This window comes from Parambassis ranga, unplaced genomic scaffold, assembly GCF_900634625.1.
Source record: "Parambassis ranga unplaced genomic scaffold, fParRan2.1 scaffold_27_arrow_ctg1, whole genome shotgun sequence".
NCBI lineage: Eukaryota > Metazoa > Chordata > Actinopteri > Ambassidae > Parambassis > Parambassis ranga.
In genome coordinates this window covers 2,219,465-2,233,605 of record NW_021144800.1, presented here as the reverse complement: position 1 = coordinate 2,233,605, position 14,141 = coordinate 2,219,465, and the positions used below count along the sequence as shown (strand labels likewise).

The 14,141-nt window shown below is 43.7% G+C and overlaps 1 non-coding gene across 1 annotated transcript; it reads right to left on the bottom strand.

Annotated features, from left to right (window-relative positions):
* Window positions 1–13,767: 13,767 nt before the first annotated feature.
* On the bottom strand, window positions 13,768–13,840 carry trnar-ucg (transfer RNA arginine (anticodon UCG)). The gene has a single exon. It is a non-coding gene; the product is annotated as a tRNA-Arg (tRNA).
* Window positions 13,841–14,141: the final 301 nt, after the last annotated feature.

The window sequence follows — 14,141 nt, the reverse complement described above, 5'->3', positions numbered from 1 at the left end:
TGGGATGAAGCGGTTCAAGTGGAGGTGGAAAGACTCCAGGGAGGTAGAGCCACGGGCACACCTGTAGCAGCACAGCTCCACACCACCTTTCTTCAGTGTCCCTTTCTTAATGTAGAGTGGGAAGTTCTCTGGGTCTTGGATACACAGTACATGTTTCTGCTGTTCTTTCCATATTTGCTGGATCCGATCATGGTCCAGTAGAGGAACTCCCAGAGTGTCCTTCCCATCCACACTGTCAAAGTGATCAATCAGTGATCCAATCAGGCTGGTGGTCTCCTCCATCCCTCTGGTCCTCCTGCGGCAGTGCAGTGCCAACTCCCTCCGGGTAATGCGAGCACTGAGTGCCTTTTCTGAGAGGTGGCCGGTCTTCTTTGCTGCTAGCTCCCCCTCCTTTGCACGGCGAAGAGCAGCGACATCCTCTGGATCCCATTCAAAGATGCACGTGGACAGACGTGCCATGAAGACTCCATAGAGTGGATGAGCCTCTGTTGTGACACCTGCAGCAAATCGCCGCATAAAATGCCAGATGTCAAGGCGCACTTCGAGGTCATCCCACTCTGAAAACATGGCCTTAACACGAGACTGGCCATGCTGACTGCAGCAGTCTCTGTCCACATACATCACTTTTGGGGGCATCTGTCCTGCCTCCCGATAGCGCTTCATCAGGCCAGCTGAAAGACAAAGACAGATGTAATTTTGGCCTTGACCTCATGCAGTCGCCCCAGAACATCCCTGGCGTATACAGCTAACAGCCACTTAGGTTTAGGTATGGCAGGTAAGGGAGGAGGCTCAAGGAACACAGGAGGCTGCACAAGGGAGGACTTTGCAAATGGCTCACAGGCAGTGAGGTACTGCAGTACACGCTGCGACCATGCCTCACCATGTTGCTCCATCAACTTCTTGTGAAGCTGAGTCACACTGTTGCCCAATGTCCTCTCCCTCATCATCCTCACCACCCGGTTGTCACATGAGTATCTAATGAAAGACCAGTGTAATAACACAAATGCAGTTTTTGGTTAAACAATAACACAAATCAAAGCACCTAATAATGTTTGATCTTAATTATGACTTACCTGTATGTCAATAAAGCAGGAAACTGACTGCGGTGGCCCATATCCAGTTGTCCTAAGATGTCTTCAGACCAGGCTGGATACTTTTTTGTGCAGCGTTTGCACTCCAAGTACTCTGTTGCAAGGTCATACCACCCGTCGATGTCTAAGACCCTGCGCACAGTACGATACAGTCCTGCCGCTGTTAGTCTGTGTTTACCACAGTCTGGGCGAACACAGACAAGAGGGAACTGCCACATCTTCAGCGGCATCCATAAAAAAAGGGGCCGACAGAAGAAGAGGTCAGGTGAGGCGGGCAGCTGACTGTGAATGAGAGGGGGCTGAGGAGGATGCCACCAAAGCTTCAGCTGGGGCACTAGCTCTGGCTTGCCAGTGTGTAGGTTGGCCTTGAAGAGGGTCTTACGGATCCACTCCTGCTGGAAAGGTGGAAGCTGATCCTTCCAGTGACGAGGGAGCTCAGTAGGTGGCTGATGATGTGGAGGGTCTGGTATTTTTACCACTAGAGGCGGACCAGCACGGGCCTCTGAATGAGCAATGGCTGGAGCTTTTGGGAGAAATGAGAAGGAGAAATGCAGAAAAAAATAATATAAGGATGACTGTTGTATTTGATCGCAGTCCACAATCTGCCTGCACAGCATACATTTGGACAAGCATTAATAGATTATGATTCTAATTAATAGTTAGACATAAAAAAATAAGAGACCACTGTGGTTTCTTATTTTTTCCAGAGCTGTATTTGAAAAGGATTAGATGGAATAGAGCAAAGAAAATAAGTTGTGATGAATTTAGTATAAAGTAGTGATGCCCACAGACATGAAGCGTGCACACAGTTGCAGTGATGAAAAACAGTTACTGTGATCATTAAAACAATGAATCTCCTCCGTCCTGTTCAGGGGATTAGACAGATAGTGAGTGAGAAAAGCAAGTGATGTTAGTGAAAATGTTATCCAATGATTGTTTCTCAATGGGAAACACAAATGAAAACACCAACACCTTTGGATATCCTTAAGGTTTTGAAGAGGTGCACTCAAAGAATGCATCCCGCTTGAAGCTTGATGCGACATAATCCTGTACTGTAAACAAAAATATTTGAAAAAACAGTGATTTTTTATTCCTCAAAAATAATACTTCACAGTGTGTTTTCACTAAACATTTTCATAATATTTGCATTTGTGTCGTATGCCACACCTGTATTCTGCTGTGCTTCATATTGTGACACTGCAGATACCAGCTCCTCATCATCGTCTTCAGCAAAGTCACCCGCTCCAGAAGGGGCAACAGAAGTGCCTGCAGCACAAATAAAAAATGTTATTAGCATTTATTAATAGGTTAATAAAATTATTACTGTTGACAAGACACAAGGACAAACAATGTACGATGTTACTTACCAGTAGGGAAGAGCTGCCTTTGTGCCAAATGTTTGGCTGGGGTTCTGTTGGCAGAGTGCACTGCGGTATCGGGGCTGGAAACAGCAAGTGGATAAGTCTGTGTAGTCTGCCATAATGATAACTGAATACATATACAGTACATGTTGCACAGTTACACTCACAGGGTTTAACTGGTGACATCAGTTTTTTAGCCAGCTGTGAAGGAGACAAATGTTTGCCACGCGCCAACAGTGCTTTCACAGTGCCAGTCTTCCACACACCAGTTTGGATGGCAGCAGGTGAAGGAGCAGACATGTGGGAGGCTGCAGGTGTAGGTGCAGAGGCACTGGAGGCTGCAGGGGTAGGTGCAGAGGCACTGGAGGCTGCAGAGGCACTGGAGGCTGCAGGTGTAGGTGCAGAGGCACTGGAGGCTGCAGGTGTAGGTGCAGGCTGACATGCTCCAGCAGAAGCCCTTCTTTTCAAGACGTATGTAGCCATGTTGGTTTTGGGCCTGGCATCTGCCTTGATCAGGTACTTGATGAGAGCCTGGGCCTCCTTGCTCTGGTCTTCATAGACGTCCTTCATGGACCGGCCCTTGAAGTCTCCAAACTCTACCATCAAACATCCCTGGTCTCCAGTTTCCCGGGCTTCTGCTTGAGATTGCTGCTTTCTTTTAAACTTCTCCAGTTCCTCTGCCATCTCTCTAATAAGAGATGTGTACTGGATGAACAGCTGCTTATTTTGTGACAGGGGGTTTGCCTGCACCGTCTCTTTAGATATGCTGTCCATCAAATACAATGCATACCCCAGAGAGTTTTCCAGGAGCCATCTAAATCTCTGGCCCTGGTACTTCCCAAACTGGAGCTTGCAGTGAGCAAGCACCAAAAACTGGTCACTGGGGTCTCCACCGTTTACACTCACAAAAGTTCTGGCCTCCGCCAGCACTTCCTCTTCAGGTTTGGCCCTTCCAGATTCCACATTTTGCATTCGCATCGCCTCCTCTGATGGCGCCATGAGGAGACGCTGTGATGTGGCCGACTGCCGCTTAAAAACCGGATAAGCATACATTTTCTGAAATGAAAATCAGAACAACACTATTACCGCTGAAAGATACCTGTACTTTTAGAGTGTGATCATTTAACAAGCTACTTCATTTCCCCACAGGGATTGATAAAGTAATTCACATTACTATGATAATGTGTACTACTGTGTCTCCTACAAAGCAAAACCATGTTATTTTCATTGAGCTATTGTATTGTACCTTTATTTAAATATTTGTAGAGGTAAGTTGTTAAAGGGGAGGGATTGTAATAAAACACCCACCTGAAAACAAACCATTTTAACATCATAACATAACTTAATTTGTAAGAGTAAAAAGTATTCTATTTTGATTTATTCTGATGTATTTTGAAAACCCCAATGTCTGAATCCTTAACTTTACTATATTAATGTTAAAACTGGAATTTCTGAACTGATCAATATCCTACGTTTATAGTTTATAGAGATAGTGAATGACCTCCTGGATTAGCCTACATGTAGGCTACTTTACATCTACAAAAAGCGGTTTACACCATTACAAGGTATTACATGCATATTAGTATGTTATGTGAACATTACATAAAACGAACAATAGAGCAATATCTACCAGTTTACAGAGAATCAATTGCACGTATAGCCTGTTAGCGGGTGGCCATGATAGCGATAGCGATCAATGGTAGTGACATTTTTTGGTCGGTATTTAGAGGTTGACGGGTACGTCGAAGAAAACGTGTGCTATATAATGTCCAATCGCTATATCGCTATGTCGGCCTGTTTTGTTTTCTTAAGGTACAGACTGTATCTGAACAGACAATGGCCGATTTATAGTAAATTAAATAAGGTGAAGTAAACTTCATCTTACCGTTTTCACGAGGAAGGGTCAAAAGTAAGCCACAGTGAAGGAACGCGATTGGTTGGTCAAAAGTAAGCCCAGGGAAAGGAACGTGATTGGTCAAAAGTAAGCCCAGGGAAAGGAACGTGATTGGCTAATGTGGGCTTACTTTGGGCTTACTTTGGCTCGACTAGCGCGATGCAGTAAGCGCAAGCGAGAGGTAGCGGGATCGATGCCCGCATCCTCCAGCCTGCATTTTAGGAGGGAGAGTGTAGCTGGATGGATGAGGATGGATGGATAATGTAGTGGACTCCCACCCAGCAGATCAAGTCCCAGAGGTTACAGCATCATTTATTAGCTGAGTTTCCCCTCAGGGAAGCTGCTGTTTACAAGCTGTTTACAGAGAGAAGCAAGAAAACAACAGTCAGCATCATCTTCCATAAAAACACATGACAATAACATGTGAGACAGAGAGTTTATAATCAGTGCTCCCCCTGCTGGTTAGGACATATGACATTTTAAATGTACCAGTCAAAAGTCACTCAGTGGTTTGTCTTTGTTTTTATGACTTTCTACATTGTAGATTCATCCTGAAGACATCAGAGCTATGAAGGAACACATGTGGAATGATGCAGTGAACAAACAGTGTTAAACCAAGCAGAATATGTTTGATGTTTGACATTCTTCCAAGCAGCCAGCTTTTGCTTTGATGACAGCTTTGCACACTCTGCATTCTATCAATCTGAACTGAACCACCAATGCTGTGCAATGCTGACATCTAGTGGTGGAATCGCAGGCTGCAGCCTCCTCATTCCAAAATCAATCCCTCCTCCACATAAAGTCAGAAGTTCTAAATGAGAGGTTCCAGCAGAAGCAGTCTTTGATGATACTGATTGGACTTGATGAGGACAGACACACACCTGTCTGTATAAGACCTTACAGGTCACAGTGCAGGTCACATACTGGGTGATGACGTCCTCCTGCAGGTGTTACTGTGGAACAACTGCTCTGGATTGGGATGAGTCTGAATCATTGACAGTAAAAACTATGGACAGAGCTTCCGTGACATCACCCGTTTGTTTCTGAAGAGCGGTTTTGAGTCTCAGTGGGAGGTTCCGGGACGTGATGACCGCCGCCATGTTGGCAGCGCCACGTTGGCAGCGCCACGTTGCCACGTTGGCAGCGCCACGTCAACTAAAACTCCAAATATGAACGAGGGGGAGGGGGAGCACGAGCGAGGTTTAGGGGGGCGGGCGATCGTGGAAGCAGGAAACTCACGCTGTGATACGTCAACTGTCTGTCACTCAAGCGGCAACGCCCATAATTAGGCGTAATTTTAAGTCCGAATACAATTGAAAACTTCACTCCCCGTACAATTGACACTAGAAGGGAACCTATCATCTGAGACCACAGCGATTTTTTGTACCAGGCTGTAAACATGTTCTTTTCTGCTGTGAAATCGGCCATTTTAACATGGGAGTCTATGGGAAATTACTCGCTTTTGGAGCCAACCCCCAGCTGTTGCAGCGTGAATTACAAGTTTTGACACTTCCGCATGGGCTTCCAGTTTGAGCCCCGAAGGTTGCCGCTTGGTCTGAATAGAACTTTGTTCTTTGGTAGTTAGAGAGGAACTGAAAAGAGTCAACAACAAGGAGTTGGTCTCCAATGGAATACAGGTAAACATCAGGGCTCGTCCGGGATTTGAACCCGGGACCTCTCGCACCCAAAGCGAGAATCATACCCCTAGACCAGACCTGGGCAAAGTACGGCCCGCAGGCCACATCCGGCCCGCTTGCGTCTTCAATGCGGCCCGCGGACTCGTACACACAATAAAAAAAAAAGAAGGCATCAAAAGTCAGCTGTCAGCACGGCATTACCGGTAACGTCTTTCCAACCCTCCTTGTCTCTTCCACGCTGGTGTACTGCTTCATCCCATCTACTCTTTGTAGAGACACGGTCGCGCTGTGTACACTTTAAAAATGCTGCGCGACTATGCTGAAATGTACGGTAAAGCGAGAAGAAACGCCACAGCGCATTCAGATGTTTCCGCGGTGCTGCAGCCGACATCGTCATCTGCTCTTAAAAAGCTCAGACCTTGTCCAACTTTCAGAGCTTTGGGATTGTTTTTAAAATTAGTTTTAACTCTAATGGTTTTCTTCTGTAAAAATATCTTTACATCATCTGCTGCACTGTGCGGAGTGTTTTTCAACATACAACCAGCAACACTCAGTGGACCTGGACACACACAGAGGACAGAGAGAGCAGTAAACACACAGACCAGTTCACATCATCAACACCCTCCGCCACACAGTGATTCTGAGCCTTTTTTCCGCCAATGCGACTTTATAATATCGCTATCTTTCCATTCATTCAACTCCGCGCAACTCTCTCTCTCCCTCCCGTCCGCGTTCACACACACGTACACACATAAGCGCGGATATGTTCACAGAGAAGACGGCCAACGTTCTTGATAATGGAACATCGCACCCTAACTCAGCACAGACAGAGCTGGTAACGCAGCAAACATTATAGGTGATTTAAGGGGAAACGCGGTTGCGGTTGAGATAAACTACGTCATATGACAATAGTCACATATGAATAATAACATCAAAAGCTGTTTTATTAATCAGTTAGTTGCCTTTAGTAGTTCCATATATCTGATTATAGTATTTATGCTATTAATGTATTTATGTGGTTATATCACATTATTTATTTGAACCTTTATTTTACCAGAAAATGTCATTTTACAAAACAAGAACAGGCTGATATATGAGGTCAGTGTTGACTTCATATAGTGAAATAAAAACCTTCAGCTTCAGATGTTTTTGTATGTTTTTGTGGCCCTTTGCTTTTCTAATGGAAGTCTATGTGGCCCTCGCAAAAAAATAATTGCCCACCCCTGCCCTAGACTCTTGAATAAGGGTTACACATGAGAAGCAGCACAGCTGACAGTGGCAGTCCCCTGTAATGAGGGCTGCAGTGTCCTGGGGAGGTAGACAACTGATGCATGGCACTTCTGCTCCACCTTCAGGGTGCACCAAGTCCTTCCTCCATTACTTTTATAAGCTAAATATGTCCCAACACATCAGCACATCATACTGTGTAAATGCCTTCCATGTCTTGAAAATACATTAACAGTTAACTTTCTTATTTTGGTGGTGGATGGAGTCTTTGACAGGCAGAGGATACACACAGCTCATACTCCACCTGCAGCATTGACCAGGATCTACTCTTAATTATCATTGGTGTAAAAAAATACAATAAATACCTGCACTGACACAGATAAAAAAAAAACTTTCATTTTTTTTGCCTCAATGATCAGCAAAATCCGAGGAGACAGGCTGCAGCTCATTGTTCAGGTTCAAGCTCTGTTGTGTTTGCAAAACATTCAGCTCCAAGAGCAGGAAGTATTCATGGCAGTTATAGTACAGTTAAATATATGATTTTATCTGCTGTAAGAACCAAATCTTAATCAGGTACATTTAGAAAAGTATATATATTTTAAATTATTTACATGATCAGTCAGTGTGTTAGTTAGTTAGCATGTTAAGGCCCCCAAAAATGTGATCATCGAGTCGGAAAAAAAACAAAATGAAAAATAATAATCTCTAAGGTTTCAATAGGGCTCTTGCACCATTCGGTGCTCGGGCCCTAATTATAGTGCAAAGTCTCCTTATCAATACGTGTGTGGAGAGGAAAGCAAAAGATCAGCTGGCTCTGTGACTTTCTCGGGAGAAAACAAACAAAAAAACTCGACAAAAGTGATAATACTGAAGCAGCCTGGAGGTAGATGTCAGTTAAGAGGGCTGTGACATGGAGCGGATTGTCCCACGGATAGCATCAGGTGTTTCCAGCTCTTCTTGGTAACTCTGCTGTCTAACTAAATACATTTGGGACCCATTCCTAAAAGCGCTGCCTCTAACCCCACCCAGTTTTTTTTTAGTGCGTTTCATCTTCTGATCCAGCGGCCTCTCTTCTTGCGTTTTCCCCCCTTTTCGGATGTGGTCTTCACGACGGGGTCTAGGACGCCGATGCACATTCAAACTTTGTACTTAATAAATATTTCTCATTCAGTTCGCTGAGTCTCTCATGATTGAACTGTTACTGAGATCCATCCTGTCCAACAGACAGGCAGCAGCTCAGAGGACAGATGCTCCACAGACAGGTGCAGCTTCCTGACAGCTTCCACTTGTGTGTGTGTGGCTACAACCAACCTGAAGACATAGATGACATAGATAAATGGTCAAATATGCACTGTGTGTTCAATATAGGGAGAGGAACTTCTCCATTTTTCTGTTATGTTCACGTAAATTTCAGAGGGAAATACTGTTACTCTACCCAATATTTGTATAACTTTAAAGTTACTTTTAAGCGTAAGTTAAAACAAATATTAAAAGATCAGGTTACACTAGTGGGTCAGTCTCTGAGCAGTGCGTAATATGAGTTGTTATATCCCCTAAAATAGTAATCTTTCCCTCTTAATTTATCACATTTCATTCATATTCAGCATCCTTTTGTAGCACATATATCTTCACACACTGCCACTGTACACACTTACAGTTAAAGAAAAGCTGGAACTTTATTCATAAATAAGTTTTTAATGTCTTTTCACATAAGGCACTTCCTCATGTTACTCAGACTTTTCCTAGTAGCTCATCTACAGGGAAATGAAACAGCGCCATCTCAAGTCCAACAGGAGTAGTAAGAGTAAAATAAAAATAAAACAGGTTAGAAATTCTAAACGTTAATAAACATTCAAGTAAAATCCAGGCAAGTGAAGACTGATAGTCATATATAATACAACTAAAACTGTGTGCAGTAAAATCTTGTCTACTATAAATCCAATATGGGTATAACTACAAGACAGTGCGTTAGATTGTCTGATCTCAGAGGGAGGAGTTGTACAGTTTGATGGCCACAGAAAGGAATGACCTCCAGTGGCACTCAGTGGTGCATTTAGGAGGGATCAGTCTGGCTACTGAAAGTACTCCTGTTCCTCAGCAGCACGTGGTGCAGGAGTACTTTCAGTGCCAGACTGATCCCTCCTAAATGCAAATATATATAATAATATTACCTCCATTAAAGTGCTGATGCTTAATGACATCCTGTCTATTTACCTGCAAACAATATATATCTTAAAGAGGAGTCTTCACAGTGCAAAATGTTTGAGTTTGGCTCACGTCCTATGAAGTGGCCGTTTCACCACAACCGGCCACGTAGTAAGCGTAGGTGAGACTTTCTGATGCGTGTCCAGCTGAAGTGACTACAAAGTCCTGCAGGTCCGAGAACAACGTTTATTTTAATTCAACATTCCAGAGAATGAACCCAATCCACTATTGGGTTTATGTGATGCAGACAGGAGGAAGGCCACTGTCGTCACCTCCAGCGTCTCTCACCCACCCTCCTTCCTCACCAGCTTTTTGACCAATCTGTCTGGCAGGACTGACAGGTAACTGCAGCGGCACCACAGGGGTAATGGTTGCATCTTCATCCCCCTCAGTGGTGCAGACAGGAGCGGGGCCACTTTTTTCCCTGTCGTCACCTCCAGCGTCTCTCACCCACCCTCCTTCCTCACCAGCTTTTTGACCAATCTGTCTGTCAGGACTGACAGGTAACTGCAGCGGCACCACAGGGGTAATGGTTGCATCTTCATCCTCCTCAGTGGTGCAGACAGGAGCGGGGCCACGAATACGTGCAGACTTGGCTCTTAAACGTGTTTTGAGCGTATCTTCCTTTGACTGAAATATCAAGCATGTGAGAGAGAAGACATTAGAAGAAGGTGGTTAGTACACACACACACACACACACACACACACACACACACACACTACCTTGCGTCTCTCATCAGCGAGCCTCATCTTCTCATCAATCTGTTCTCTGGTGCGGGGAGCTTTTTTGCCCCTCAGAGACTTAAGTCTGGCAGGGTACCTTCGCCGGAACCCTTCACTGTCATCCAGCTGACACACACACACACAATGTTACATATTTTATCATAGCATTGATATTGTGAATGAAGCATGCTAACCAGGTGCCCACCATGATGCTGTAGGCCTCTCCTGCGCCACTGCCGGCCTCTCTTTGCCCTTCTATGATGATTCCCTGCTGCATCAGTTCCTCCAGGATCTCTCTGGCCTTTGGACGGTTCTGTTCTGTGCCATTTTGCAGCAGCTGACCTGGAGCAGCAGACAGAACATAAACACATTTTAAGACACATGTTTTCTCTCTCCAGCCTGTGTGGAGCACATCCTCACTGTGCTGTGTTTCTTTGTTTCCCTCACTTTCTGTGACGCTCACTGATGTTAGAGGAGGAAGGTTACTGGGCACTGTGTCGGGTAAGTTGGGGATCTCTGTGTTCTCCATCACCACCCCGCTGTCCGCAGTGCCCTTCGACACAGCAGAGTCCCTACGACCGCTGAGTTTACTTTTAGTTTCCTCCTGGCAGCACACACACACACACACATTATCACAATTTGACAGCATCCTGAATCCCAGACGTGACGTTGTCATGGTGACATCATCATTGTGTTGACATATTGTCATGAATACAGTAACTCAGCAACAACAACGATACACTACAAAGAGATTGAAGTAAATTTTGCCAATTTTTGCTGGTGTAAATGTAGAACCAGAGAAAATCTGTCACGCTTTCATTTCAGAGGACAGGTATAATTTATATTTAACTAAATCTAACACTAAATTCATTTGTAGTTTTTTTAATTCAGGTTAGTCTACAAACATTTTAAGGTTTATTATTATGTCAATGCCCGTTTTATTTATATATCACATTTATAAGGGCATTGCCCACCAAAGTGCTTAACATTAAAATACATGAAATAAACTCAAACTAATAAAATACATAAAAGAGACAAACTGCAGTAAAATACAATAAAACAAAGATACAATCATGAAGCATAAAATCCCCAAGAGCTGCCAATACTCAGGCAAAGGCCAAGATTATTAAGTATTAAATTGTTTCATTCAACTTATCCTTTTGTTAGTGACATGTTTTAAAACATAAATATTAGCACTATGATGTGATCATTTTAAGGGCCATTTATTCACATTTATGTTCCATCCTGTAATTTGATTGACTGATTTTATTGATAGTGTTGTATGAGTTCGCAGAAGTTTCTCACTTAGAGTTGCTAGTTTTGGTTAATAATGAATGAGAATCAGCAGCTAAATCATTGGTAGGATACAGTACGTAAATCTCTGTAACACGTCTCCACACACCGAGCCTACCTCCTGCATCTCCGCGCCTACCAGCGGCTCAACCGCCGTGTGCGTCGAGCTTAGGCATCCCATCTTCACCTCACAGCAGCGGTATGAAGTGAGCCCATAAAAAGTCCTCAAACATGCAGTTTAATCAGATTTCTTTCTTCGTGTCTGTTAACCGTGCAGCCCAGCATTCCCTCACTACTCGGACTGTTGTTTGTCTCCATGGACCCGCCGCGTTGCTAAGGGCGCCGTTGCCACATTAAATCTGACCCCAGTTAAAGAGGCGACACCCAAAAGAAGCTCATGGTGTCACTGAGGGCGCCACATGTCACACTAGAGGTCACATTGGTCCACCTTATCAGAGAGCCCTGCTTTTCTGTGTCCTGTCCCCCAGTCACAAAAACTGCTTTCCAATTTTAGTGCATAAAAAAACCCTCCTAGCAGTAGGTGTCAAAGCTGCACCAGTGGCCTGTGCTAATGTAGGAGGGGGTGCAATCTGCAGATCTAAAACCAGACCTGCCAAATCATCAAATAATCGACTGAAGACAATCTGCCCAAAACTGCAGTGTAGTTCCTATAAACGGTGAGATCAGACTCTAGACCAATGAGCCATGTGTGACATCTCTTTTTTCATGTTTCAGTCAGTGGAAGAACAACACAATGTTCTTCTTAGTTTGACATTGGTAAAGTTATGAACAAAGATTTCTGGTTAGGAATATAAAGCCGCTGCATTGAAGTTCATGGCCCAGCTGAACCACTTCTCAAAGAAGCTTCTGTAAGTTTCCCAGAACAAAGGAGGAACTTCAATATTAATGAAAGATTCACATGTTTATGTGATGCTCAGGATCAACATGAGTGTTGTGTGTTTGTGTTTTTTAACCCTATAGGAGGGCAGCTTACATGTTCTGAAGACAGGAGCCCAGCGATGTGGGGGTTTCATCCAACTTAATTTGGTATATTGAAATGCAAAGGTTTATGTCCTGGAGGAATGTTATGCACCTTACTGTTTCTATTTCTGCTGCATTTATTGGATGGAAAAACTCAATTTAATTGAGTTCATCCAATGAGTATAGGTTAAACAAATGAGTGTTATTTAATCACAATAAATATACAGCATTGCAGTGATTAATGTGATTAAAATTGTAATCATGTGACGGCACTAGTTCAAACGTTTGAGTTCAAAGAACAGATGACCTACCAGTGGATGTCATGGTCATGGTTTTCTGCAGAAAGTCTTGTTCGTTTTCTAACATGGCAACCTTCTCCTTTAGAGTTTTCTGTCAACAGGCTCTTGTTATGACTTTTGCAACCCTCACCTCTCATTAAAGCTGGTTTCCAATGATGTGTGTCTGGGTGCGTACACACTGCCCATAGTTACTGACGGAGCCACTGCGTCACACCCCAGCTGATACATGACCGCACCAGGACTGCTGCTATGACCTATGTTGGTTGTCAGCATTCCTTCCATTCCATTACAGCAGCATGAAAACAAGGTCCTGAGCAGCATAACAATAGATAAAGTAGAAATAAAGACTATGTACAGAGCAACCATAAGACATGCAGATATACAGATGAGAAATGTACAGAGATGTATTATGTCCTGTTATGATATCATGAAAAACTCTGAGTATTACACTGTAGGTGAGGATGTTATTGCACTAAGAGAAAAAACACTGTACTGTTTCCCCATCAGTGTCACTGGGTGTAAACATGGTGATACAGTACAGAGGTTAGAGTACAGATGGACTGATGTTATACAGTCTGACCCCTGTCTGGACAAATGTCTGTGGCTGAAGGAGACACCCAAGGTCCCCACTGTCTCATGTTTTTATTGTTTGTTATCATAATCAGCCACCATGTACAGGTGCATCTCCATAAATGAGAATATTGTGGAAAAGTTCAATATTATAAACTAATGATGTCACACTGTGATCAGATGATGAACTCAAAACACCTGCAAAGCAGACACAATCATGGGGAAGACTGCTGACTGGACAGATGTTGAATAAATAAAAAATAGTCAGCATGGTTATCCTCAGGAGCAATAATGGAAATATGACTCCCATCCATCACCCCTGCACACTGAGGGAACCCATCAAGACAGACAGTTATCAGGAGAGGAGGAGGGTCTCAGGTTCCGAGGGCGACTCCAAACTGGCGTAGTAGTGTAGTAGTAGACCCACTAAAGGTTGTGGATAAACCACAGATAGAAGTTGGCTCATTTCATACCTGTATAAATCCTCAACCACGAAGGGACTCGAACCCTCAATCTTCTAATCCGAAGTCAGACGCCTTATCCATTAGGCCACGTGGTCTAGGGTGTTTGTCATATAAACTTTTCTTTGTCAGAATATTATTCATAGTAAGAGTTTTTGTTGGTGCAGTAGCCAGCGCAAACACATAGACATATTCTGACTAACATGGGCACTGTAGATGTCTTTGTAAACAATAAATGGACAATATTTAACTTGTTTCACACATTGTTTCACACCTCACTATAGCGCCCCCCAGTGGCCAAACCGCATGAAACTTGGTACACTAAGTCTTAGTACTAGCCTACATAAGTGAAATTTAGCAGCTATATGTTACAGTATGCATCAGTTATAGTACATTAAG